The sequence below is a fragment of the Panthera pardus genome, unplaced genomic scaffold (genome assembly GCF_024362965.1).
Source record: "Panthera pardus isolate Hobbes unplaced genomic scaffold, ASM2436296v1 HiC_scaffold_8, whole genome shotgun sequence".
Taxonomy (NCBI): Eukaryota; Metazoa; Chordata; class Mammalia; order Carnivora; family Felidae; genus Panthera; species Panthera pardus.
In genome coordinates, this window is record NW_026527013.1 from 135,335,243 (window position 1) to 135,346,250 (window position 11,008).

At 37.9% G+C, this 11,008-nt stretch overlaps 1 pseudogene; it reads right to left on the reverse strand.

Moving 5' to 3' along the window:
- Positions 1-416: 416 nt before the first annotated feature.
- Positions 417-647, reverse strand: LOC109248445 (bublin coiled-coil protein-like; annotated as a pseudogene).
- Positions 648-11,008: the final 10,361 nt, after the last annotated feature.

The following is an 11,008-nucleotide window of genomic DNA, read 5'->3' on the forward strand; positions in this document are numbered from 1 at the left end:
CTTGTCACAGATAGCAGTATTTCCTTCTTTTTTTTATAACTTAATAATTCCTATTGTACACATTTACTATATTTTCTCTATCCATTCATCCGTCGATGAATGCTTAAGCTGTTTCCATGTCATAGCTATTGTTTTTTGTTGGTTTGTTGTTGTTGTTGTTGTGAGAACCATTTAATGTGGGCACTCCAGGCCTGGGCAGTGTGGGGGGTGCCCTGCAATTGGGCAGGCAGGCCAGGCAGGCAGCCCCAGGTGTTTGGGGCTGGCCTAGGCATGTCAAGGGGAGGACCCAGGTGGGCAGGTCCACCAGGGGACCTGTCAGCCAGACCTTGAGAAGGTATCTAAGCCAGCTGGTGAGTGCCCAGGTCAGAGCCTAATCCAGGGAGGCAGGGTTGGGGCTGGTTGGGGGCTCTAAGAGCCTAAGGACTGCCATCACTAGGGGCCTCCCCAGGCTTCTGCTGGAACTCAGGCTGTCTCTACCAGTTGGACTCAAGCAGCTTCTGGAGGCAGGCTTGGAGGTGGTCGTTCTTCTCCTCCAGGTGGTCCAGACAGGAGTTGATCTGGTCCAACATGGAGTTGATGGCAGCACCAAAGCTGACATCCTCACCTGCCTCCACTGGCATGCCCAAGTCCCCACTGGGGCCTGACATTGTGGGCTCACAGGGCCAGTGCCTCCTAACAATGAAATGCGGGACCCTGGTGCCCACAGCTGGTGTGGGGCAGAAGGTGGAGCTGACAGATCCATATCTTAGTTAACGTAAATAATGCTGCAATTAACATGGAGGTACAGATATCTTTTTGAGTTAATGTTTTTATTTTCTTTGGCTAAATCATCAGAAGTGGGATTGCTGGGTTGTATGATTGTCCTATTTTGAATTTTTTAAAAAAGAACCTCCATATCGTACCAAACTGGTACATAGTGGCTCTACTAGTTCACACTTCCACCAATAGTACACAAGAGTTCCCTTTTCTCTACATCCTTGCCAATGCTTATTATTGCCTTTTGCTAATAGCCCTTACAACTGGTGTGAGATGATACCTCGCTGTGGTTTTGATTTGCATTTCCTTGATGATTAGTGATGTCGAGTACCTTTTCATGTATTTGTTGGACATCTGTGTGTCTTCTTTAGAAAAATATCTATTCAGATTTTCTGCCTATTTTTTAATCAGATTGTTTTAATAAGTCACATGAATTCTTTATATATTTTGGATATTAATCCCCTTATCAGATACATACTTTGTAAATATTTTTTCCCATTCAACAGGCTGCCTTTTCATTTTGTTGATGGTTACCTTTGCTGTGCAGAAGCTTTTTAGTTTGATGCAGTCCCACCTGCTTATTTTTGCTTTTCTTGCTTTTGGTGTCAAATCCAAAAAATCTTCAACACCAGTGCCAGGGGACTTTCCACCTGTTTTATGGTTTCATGTCTTACATTGAAGTGTTTAATCCATTTGAGTTACTTTTTTGTAAATGGTTTAAGATATGGTCCAGTTTTCATTCTTTTGCATGTGACTGTCCAGTGTTCCTAACACCATTTATTTAAGTCTATTCTTTCCTAATTGTATGTTCTTGGCTCCTTTGTCATCAATTAATTGACCATAAATGTATGGATTTACTTCTGGTCTCTCTGTTCCATCAATCTCTGTGTGTGTTTCTATGCCAGGACCATACTGTTTTGATTACTATAGCTTTATAACATAGTTTGAAATCAGGGAACATGATGCCTCCATCTTTTTTTTTCCTCCTCAAAATTGCTTTGGCTATTCACTATCTTTTGTGGTTCCATACAAACTTTGGGTTGTAAAAAATGCCATAGGAATTTTTAGTGGAATTACATTGAATCTGAATTGCTTTGGGTAGTATGGACATTTTAACATTATCAGTTCTTCCATCCATGAGCACAGAATGTCTTTTTAGTCTCTCTTACATTAATTTCTGCTTTTATCTTTGTTATTTCCTTCCTCCTACTAACTTTGGGCTTTGATCTTCTTTTTCTAGTTTCTTGACTTAGGCATTTATTGCTATGAACTTCCCTCTTAGAACTGCTTTTGCTGAATCCCATTTGACGTGTGCTACATTTCTCTTTTCTTTTGCCTCAAGGTATTTTTTGATTTTGCTTTTGATTTCTTTATTGACCCACTGGTTGTTCAGTAGCATGCTTAGTCTCCAGATATTTGTGAACTTTTCCACTTTTCTCCTAGTAATTGACTTCTAGTTTCATATCATTGTGGTCAGAAAAAGTGCTTAATGTGACTTCAGTCTTCTTAAATTTGTTAAGACTTGTCTTGTGGCCCGATATATGATCTACCTTGGAGACTGTTCCATATGCACTTTAGAAGAATATGTATTATAGTGCTTTTGGATAGAATATTATTTATATATCTGTTAAGTTCATTTGGTTTAAAGTGTTGCTTAAGGCCAATGTTTCCTTATTGATTTTCTGTCTGGATGATCTACCCAGGAATGTAAGTAGTACATTAAAGTCCCCTACTATTATTGTATTGCTGTCTATTTCTCCCTCTAGGTCTGTTAATAATTGCTTTATATATTTAGGTGCTTCTATGTTGGATGCATAATTATTTATAAATGTTGTATCCTCTTGTTGGATTGACCCCTTTATCAATATGTAATGCCCTTCTTTATTATTAGTTTTTGTTTCAAAGTGTTTTGCCTGATATAAATATAGCTACCATCAGCTTTCTTTTGGCCCCCATTTTCATGGAATATCTTTTTCCATTCCTTTTCTTTCAGTCTGTGTGTGGCCTGATTTCTAAATTGGGTTTCTTGTGGGCAGCATATAGATGGGTTCTTTTTTTAATCAATTCATTCTTTGTCTTTTGAGTGGAGAATTTAGTGTACTTATATTTTAAGTAATTATTGATAGGTATATACCTATTGCCATTTTGTTAATCGTTTTCCAGCTGTTTTGTAGTTCCCTTGTTTCTTTTTTCTTCTCCTGTTCTTCTCCTCTGTTATTTAATGACTTTCTTCAGCGGTATGCTTAGATTCATTTCTTATTATCTTTTGCATATCTACTATGGGCTTTTGCTTGGTGACTACCATGAAACTTATATAACTTATTTTTATAACTAATTTAAGTTGGTAAAAACTGAAGTTTGAACATATTCTAATGCTCTGTATTTTTACTCTTTCACCCACATTTTATTTCTGATGTCACATTTTACATCTTTTAATCTTGTGTAGCCCTTCACTAATTATTTTTAAAAAATTATGTTTATTTTTGAGAGAGAGAGCACAAGCGAGGGAAGGGCAGAGAGAGAGAGGAAGAAACAGAATCTGAAACTGTCGTCACAGAGCTCAATGTGGGGCCTGAACTCACAAAATGTGAGATCATGACCTGAGCTGAAGTCAGCCACTTAACCAACTGAGACACCCAGGTGCCCCTCTCTTAACTAATTTATTCTAGTTACAAGTTATTCTTATTACTTTTACCTTTTTTTTTGTTTAACATTTATTTATTTTTGAGAGACAGAGAGAGAGCATGAGCAGGGGAGGGGCAGAGAGAGAGGGAGACACAGAATCTGAAGCAGGCTCCAGGTTCTCAGCTGCAAGCACAGAGCCTGACATGGGGCTCGAACTCACGAATCGTGAGACCATGACCTAGGCCGAAGTCAGATGCTTACCGACTAAACCACCCAGGTGCCCCTATTACTTTTACCTTTTAACTTCAGCTTTATAAATGATTAATATACTGTTTTTACTATATATTTTCCTTTACCAGTGAGAATTATTCTTTCATGTGTTTTCCTATTATTAATTAGCATCATTTTGTTTCAGCTTAAAGAACACTTTCACATTTCTTGTAAGGCTGGTCTAATGGTGCTAGGCTCCTTAAGCTTACTGAGGTGTTGTCTTATTCTTTTTGGAAAATATCCCTCTGTTTCTTTATTTTTCTTGGCTATCTGTATTGGTTTCTGTGTATTAGATGAAATATCCGCATCTCCCAGCCTTAGAGGGTTGTCCTTATGTAGAAGATAAACCATATTGTTCAACTCTGCCCTAGCTCTTGGTTGACTCTTAAAACTTTCTGAGTGTACAAACAGCCTATTTAATTATTAATAGCTCCCAGTAGTTGAAAATGTACTAAGACCAGTCAATGTTCCAAAGTGGGGGGTAGTATTTCAGTCAGCACCTAGATTTAGGCTGACTGGAAGCCAGACCCTCAGGCAACAGCTGTTAAAGTATGCATATATATATATATATATATATGTATATATATATATATATATATATATATATATATATATATATATACACAGTCCCTTGGGACCACAAAGGAGCCCTGCAGGTTCCCAGAGCCAGGTGATCAGGAGGAGCCCCTGGGAAGCAGTTGCAAAAAAGCTGGGCTTCAGGTAAGTGTCAAGCTTCTTTCTGGGAGGGACTGATGAGCTGTAGAGAAGCAGAGGAAGAATGCAGAGATGGTGTCCCCTGATCTGCATTCCCTGAGAGTGCCTATGTAGTCTCCAGGTGTGTGCCAATTTTGAAACCTTCCCCTAAGGCCAAAGTTCTAGGACTAGCAAGTAGACTTTTTCTCAGAAAAACTGGGGATGCGTTTCACTCTGCTCTCCATGCAGTGCCTTGGGAGTAGTAGCCTGCCAAGAACTGTGTCTCCAATTGTTACAGTCCTGGAGAACCCAGGAATACCAGACCCCTGGCCACCAGAGTCTGGTGATCAAGGTGTATCTCCTGGGCCGCAGCCACTGACAGCAGTGCACCAAATGCAAAATGTGTGATGCTGGTGTTCTGGAGTGTGGCAGAGGGAGAGTGTGAAGATAGCACGCACCCTCCAGGGTCTTAAGAAAGGTTTACAGTTAGCCGTTGGATGTGTTTTCAGTTTGAAGCTTGCCCATAAAACTGTAGCTGTGATGATAAACTAATTGGCCTCTTCCCAGAAATATTGAGCTCCTGGGTCTGTTTCTTCTTGTTGTGCCCTGGGGTGGTAGCTGCAGTCCTGCTGGACCCACAAGCATAAACCTCCCGGGGCCACCAAGGGCCAGGCAATATAAAAGTGTTCCTTGGCAATAGCTATAAAAATCAAGGCACCAGAGAATGGTATAAGCTCCTTTCTGTAAGGTGCTGGCAAGCTAGAGCCAGGCAGAGACCACAGAGATTGCATCCACCAGCCTCCTCTGTTCCCTTCACTCTGCTGGGAGAAGCTCTGGGTTTTGAGTTCCCTTTCAACTTTTGTTCACTATACCAGGGGTGGAGTTTATGATGAGATTGTGTCTCAGACTTTCCTGCCTTCTCTGATGTGGTTTCTCCCTTGTTTGCTCAGTGTGAATGGGTTGCACCACCAGTTTCTGGGTCTTTTTTCTTATTCTTTTTAAGTTTATTTATTTTTGAGAGAGTGAGAGAGGGAGATCGTATGCGAGCAAGGGAGGGGCAGAGAGAGAGGGAGAGAGAATCCCAAGCAAACTCCACACTGGCAGCACAGCCCAACGTGGGGCTCATTGTCATAAATTGTAAGCTCATGACCTGAGCCGAAATCAAGGGTCAGACACTTAACAGACTGAGCCACCCAGGCGCCCCCGTTTGTTTTATTTTAATAAGAGGAAATTGTTCCATATAAAGCTATAGATGCAGTATGTCCATGTAAGGATGTGAGTGCAGGATCTTCCTATTGACATCTTGAACCAGACTCCCATACTATTTTGATTATTATAACTTTGTAATATAATTTGAAATTAGTATGATGCCTCAGCTTTTTTTTTTTTCTCTCAGGATTTCTTTGGCTGTTCTTTGGCTATGGTCTTTTGTAGCACCATGCAAATTTTAGGCTTGTTTTTTTATATTTCTGTAAAACATGCCATTAGAGTCTTATTAGGGATTGTAACTAAATCTGTAGATGACTTTGGATAATATAGACATTGCAACATTAATTCTTCCAGTCCATAAACCACCGATTATCTTTCCATTTATGTCTTCTTCAATTTCTTTCATCAATGTCTGATAGTTTTAAGTGTACAGACCTTTTACCTTTTTGGCTAAATTTATTCCTAAGTATATTATTGTTTTTGATGCTATTGTTAATAGGATTATTTCATTTATTTTTCAGATAATTTGTTGGTAGAGTATAGAAATGGTGTTTATTTTCACGTGTTGATTTTTTATTCTATAACTTTACTGAATTCATTGATCAATTATTTTTGTGGAGTCATTAGAATTTTCTATATATTATATTATGTCATCTGCAAACAGAGACAATTTTACGTCTTCATTTTTGATATTTGATGCCTTTTTATACCTTTTTTTATTGCCTGATTACTCTGGCTAGGACTTCTAATACTATGTTGAATAGTAGTGGTGAGAGTTGGCACCCATGTCTTATTCATGATCTTAGAGGAAAAGCTTTCAACTTCTCACCATTGAGCATGATGTTAGCTCTAGGCTTGTCCTTTATGTTGAGATACGTTCCTTCTAGATTCAATTTGTTGAGAGGTTTTTTTGTATCATGAATGGATGTTGAATTTTTGTCAGATGCTTTTTCTGCATCTATTGAAACGATCATATAATTTTTATCTTTTATTGTATTGATGTGATGTATAACTTTATCAATTTGCATATGTTGAACCATCCTTGCATTCCAGAAATGAATTCCACTTGATCATGGTATATGATCCTTTTAATGTGCTGATTGATGTTTGAAAGTTTATCAAACCTCACGTTCCTGGTACAAATGTCACTTGGATGTAATGTATCTTTTTCATACGTTGCTGGATTCTATTTTCTAATATTATTAATGATTTTTGCTTCTCTGTGCACAAGGATTATTGGTCTATAGGGTTTTGTTTTGTTGTAATGTGTTTGCTTCCTGTTTTTGATTAATTGGTTATTTTTTATTCCAATTTCATCTCCACTTTTGACTTGCTAGTTACACATTTTGTTTTAATTTTAGTTTTTCTAGTTGGAAGGTGCATATTTAACTTATGACCTTGTACCTTCAAATAATACTGTAATACTTCAGGTAAGATGTAAGAACTTACCATTGTTTCTTCCATTTCTCTCATCCTGTCCCATCTCTTGTGCTTCTGTCATACATTTACTTCTATTTATGTCATAAACTACATCCATTCATTGTTAATTTTTCCCTTTAAGCAATTATCTCTTAGATAATTTAAAAATACAAAGTTTATTTCCCACATACGTATTATTTCTGGCATTGCTCATTTTGGGGGGTAAGATACATGGTTTGATCAGGAATCAATCATTCATTTGAAGAACTTCCTTTGGTATTTCTTGGAATAGAGATCTGATGACAGCAAGCTTTTTTTCTATCTAAAAATATTTTATCTTAATTTTTACTATAAAATTTAGTGTATGTCAAGAACTTAGAGTATGAAATAATAATGTAAGATATCTCAATGTTTTTTTATATTGATTATAAAAATCATTTTTGAAATAATGTTTGGATATAGTGAATTAAATAAACTTTGCAATAATTTTACTTTTTATTTAAAAAAAATTTTTTTAATGTTTCTTTTTGAGAGAGAGAGAGAGAGGGAGAGAGGGAGGGGCAGAGAGAGAGAGGGAGACACGGAATCCAAAGCAGGCTCCAGGCTCTGAGCTGTCAGCCCAGAGCCTGATGTGGGGCTCGAACCCACAAGCTGTGAGATCATAACCTGAGCCAAAGTTGGACACTTAACCAACTGAGCCACCCAGGCTCCCATATATTATTTTAAGCCCCCTTAAAAGGTGTGGCTACTAGAAAGCTCAAAAGTATGTATGTGGCTCACATTTTTGGCTAATATTACATTCCTTTTGGACAGCACTGATCTCTCTAAACAGGCTTTTAAAAATATAAATGAATGCCTGATAGTTGCTTAAAACTCTCCAGTGACTTCTCATTGTGCTACAGATTCTTACCAGAGCCTACATCAGAATCCAACCTTTGCCACACCACCCACCTTCATCTCTGTTAATTCTTCTCCTGGCTAAATGTGCTTCAAGCTCCAGGCTCCTTCCTGGTACTTCTTTAGGGCAGTTACCAGTTCTGTAACTTCTGGCTCCTGCATCCCTTCATCCCTTTCATCCTCACATACCAGAGTAAATGTTAGGTCCTTGGAGACCTTTCCCTGAACTAGTCTGCCCTAAAGTAACCCTTCATCCATGACCTTTTCCAAGCGTGCTCTATCACATCGATCTACTGATTTCTTTTACAGAACATACAGGATATAAAGTTACTTTGTTTTGTTTCTTTATTTACTCACTGTCTCACCCCAATAAACTGTAAGCTCCAAGTTGAGAGGCACCTGGAACCTCCTAACACCCTATCCCTAGTACACATTACTTTAATGAATAATGAATGGCTGAAGACAAATGAAACAAATGTCTGAACAAACGTAAACTTCTGAACTAGCTAAGGAAAAGTATATTCTTGATTTTCTTAAAATATAAGCCAAATAACTTTTATGGTATGGTTAGCTGACTCCCTCATATCAGAATATATAAGAACTAACAGGATTTCTGATTTTCTGTTGTGCTTTTCTTTATGGGAATAAGAAGAAGCTCTAATTCTCTCTCTCTCTCTCTCTCTCTCTCTCTCTCTCTTTTTTTTTTTAACTGAGGATACTGAAGCCTAGAGATAGAAAGTGTCAGCTTTGTGGCCAGAATGTGAGGTCATGACTCCTGATATTGTTATCATCACCATTAAAGACAGAATAGACATACTGTGTAACTGCATATCTCTTCTCTATTTCTATAGTCCCCTCTAATTAATACTCAACAGACATCTTTGTCCACAACTAAACATTTATTTATAGTAAAAACTAAACAAAGGATATCTATTCACTAATTTACTCCTTTAATATTTGTGGGAAGTTCTCTGAGAAGGATGATCTTGCAAAGAGGTGGCATAGAATTCAGAAAACGTCAAATAACTTCAGAGATTGACTTTTCTTTAATGGGTCATAATTGTTCCTAATAGGCACCTCAATCAAGTGATGGCTATGGCTAGCCAATTAAACTTAATTTTCAATTACAATTTATTATTAACTGCACAGAAAAAAAATACTGCGTTTTTTAAAATTCAACCTTATTGATCAAAATTGGCTACTTTTCCTCAATAATCAGATTTTATGAAGTCTATACTTGTTTTCTCTTTTATATAAGCAAATGTGAGATATATTAGTTTTTTTTTTTTGAGAAACTCAACCTGAAAATGGAAATTGCTCATGTATTTTATAGTTTATTTTCAATTATATTTCTATCACTTGTTTCATGTTCTTATTTAAAATCTGATGCTTATAATATAGGTGCATTTGTGAATTGATTATACGTTGAAAATATGTTGGAATGCCTCAAAGAGTTGTAAGATTTATTAGGAATGAGGGAGTTATTAGCTAGGAACACTTTATTGTATAACCTCATTTAATGCTCACAGACAACTCATGGGTTGTAAGGACCCTACTTTACTGCTGAGAAAACTGCATTGAAGAAATAAACTTGTCTTAGACCTTACAGCAAATAAATGACAGTGCTTCATTCAGCCCTAAGGCAGTTTATCATCAAAGATCTTTTCACTCCATGCCATCCCCACCACTAGGCTCCCTTACACCGTATCAACTCTGAAAGATTTTTGGTCATGTCCACAGAAAGCTATGCTTCACATCACAGCCCAGTACATACATGCATACATCTACATAACAGAAACAAACCATTTTTACCTTGACAATATGATGTACTGTGATACTTTCTATTCTACTTTTAAAAATGGCTAGTTGTGGGGCGCCTGGGTGGCTCAGTCGGCTGAGCATCTGACGACTTTGGTTCAGGTCACGATCTCGTAACTCGTGAGTTCGAGCCCCGTGTCGGGCTCTGTCCTGACAGCTCAGAGCCTGGAGCCTGCTTCCGATTCTGTGTCTCCCTCTCTCTGCCCCTTTCTGACTCGTGCCATGTCTGTCTCTCAAACATAAACATTAAAAAAAATTTTTTTTAAATGGCTAGTTGTGACTCACTAAATTGAGATAAAGATCCATTAGTGGATCTCTATCTGTATTTTGAGCCTCTGATCTAAATGCCCTCTTTAGACATCTTGCAGTCTGCCATCCAATTATAAAAAGTGTACATGTTGAGTTTTACTGACAAAGCTGCAAGATCAGGTACTATAAGTCATCTCAATAATGTATTTCAAATTTGCTTTTGTTTTCTCTGGTGCTTGACTATAATGGGATCTTTATCTTCAGAAAAGCAGCTAATATAAAACATGGTGCCTAATCAAAATGCCTAAGAATTCCAAATGGATATAATCTAAGCAGGTTTAAGTAAGCAGGAGGAAACACATCAGAGCCACCTAAATCTGGTTTCTGATTTTGAGATTATTTAGTGGCTTTGTGAAAACACTTGAGAGAAGTAGCAAATGCCACCAGGGCACCAAGAATTTGAGTCCAACTCAAAGGACTTATTGTGTTGAAGACTAAGCCTTTCCCCTGGCCTCTTTCTTCCACCCACACTCTGTCCCTTGTCCTCCCCAGTCCCCCCATCCCAACCTCACTGCACACTTTGCTGTGCATAAGGGCCCATCTCTCTACCCCTGGGATTCGCCTTGCAAAGATGAAGCTCAGGTAGAAGGCTGACACATGTTGGAATCGAGTTCTTCCCTGCTAGAAAGATCTCTAATTCATCCCTTGTGGAGTAATCTTAATCACACTTTAAGTTCCTTGCAGACATTTTTGTAGCGTTTAATATAGTATCAATGTACATGTGTATACTTCAATGTAAATAACCATTCTGGCCAAGAGAGGGCTTATAATACTCTTAGACAACTATTAATTTTTGGTATAAAATCATACCTTTTGGGGGGTATTTATGAGAGAAAAAGATGTTCAGTGAACACCTTATTCTTAGAGCTCCACTTAAATGTTTTATTTTTATTTAACACTTTCTGACAAGAGTGGGCCTTTCTGTGAACAGCTACTGAAAAGCCAATGTGGAGAACACATTCGGTAAGTGAACACAAAGAGCTATATAGATAGAAACTCTACTGCAAAAGCA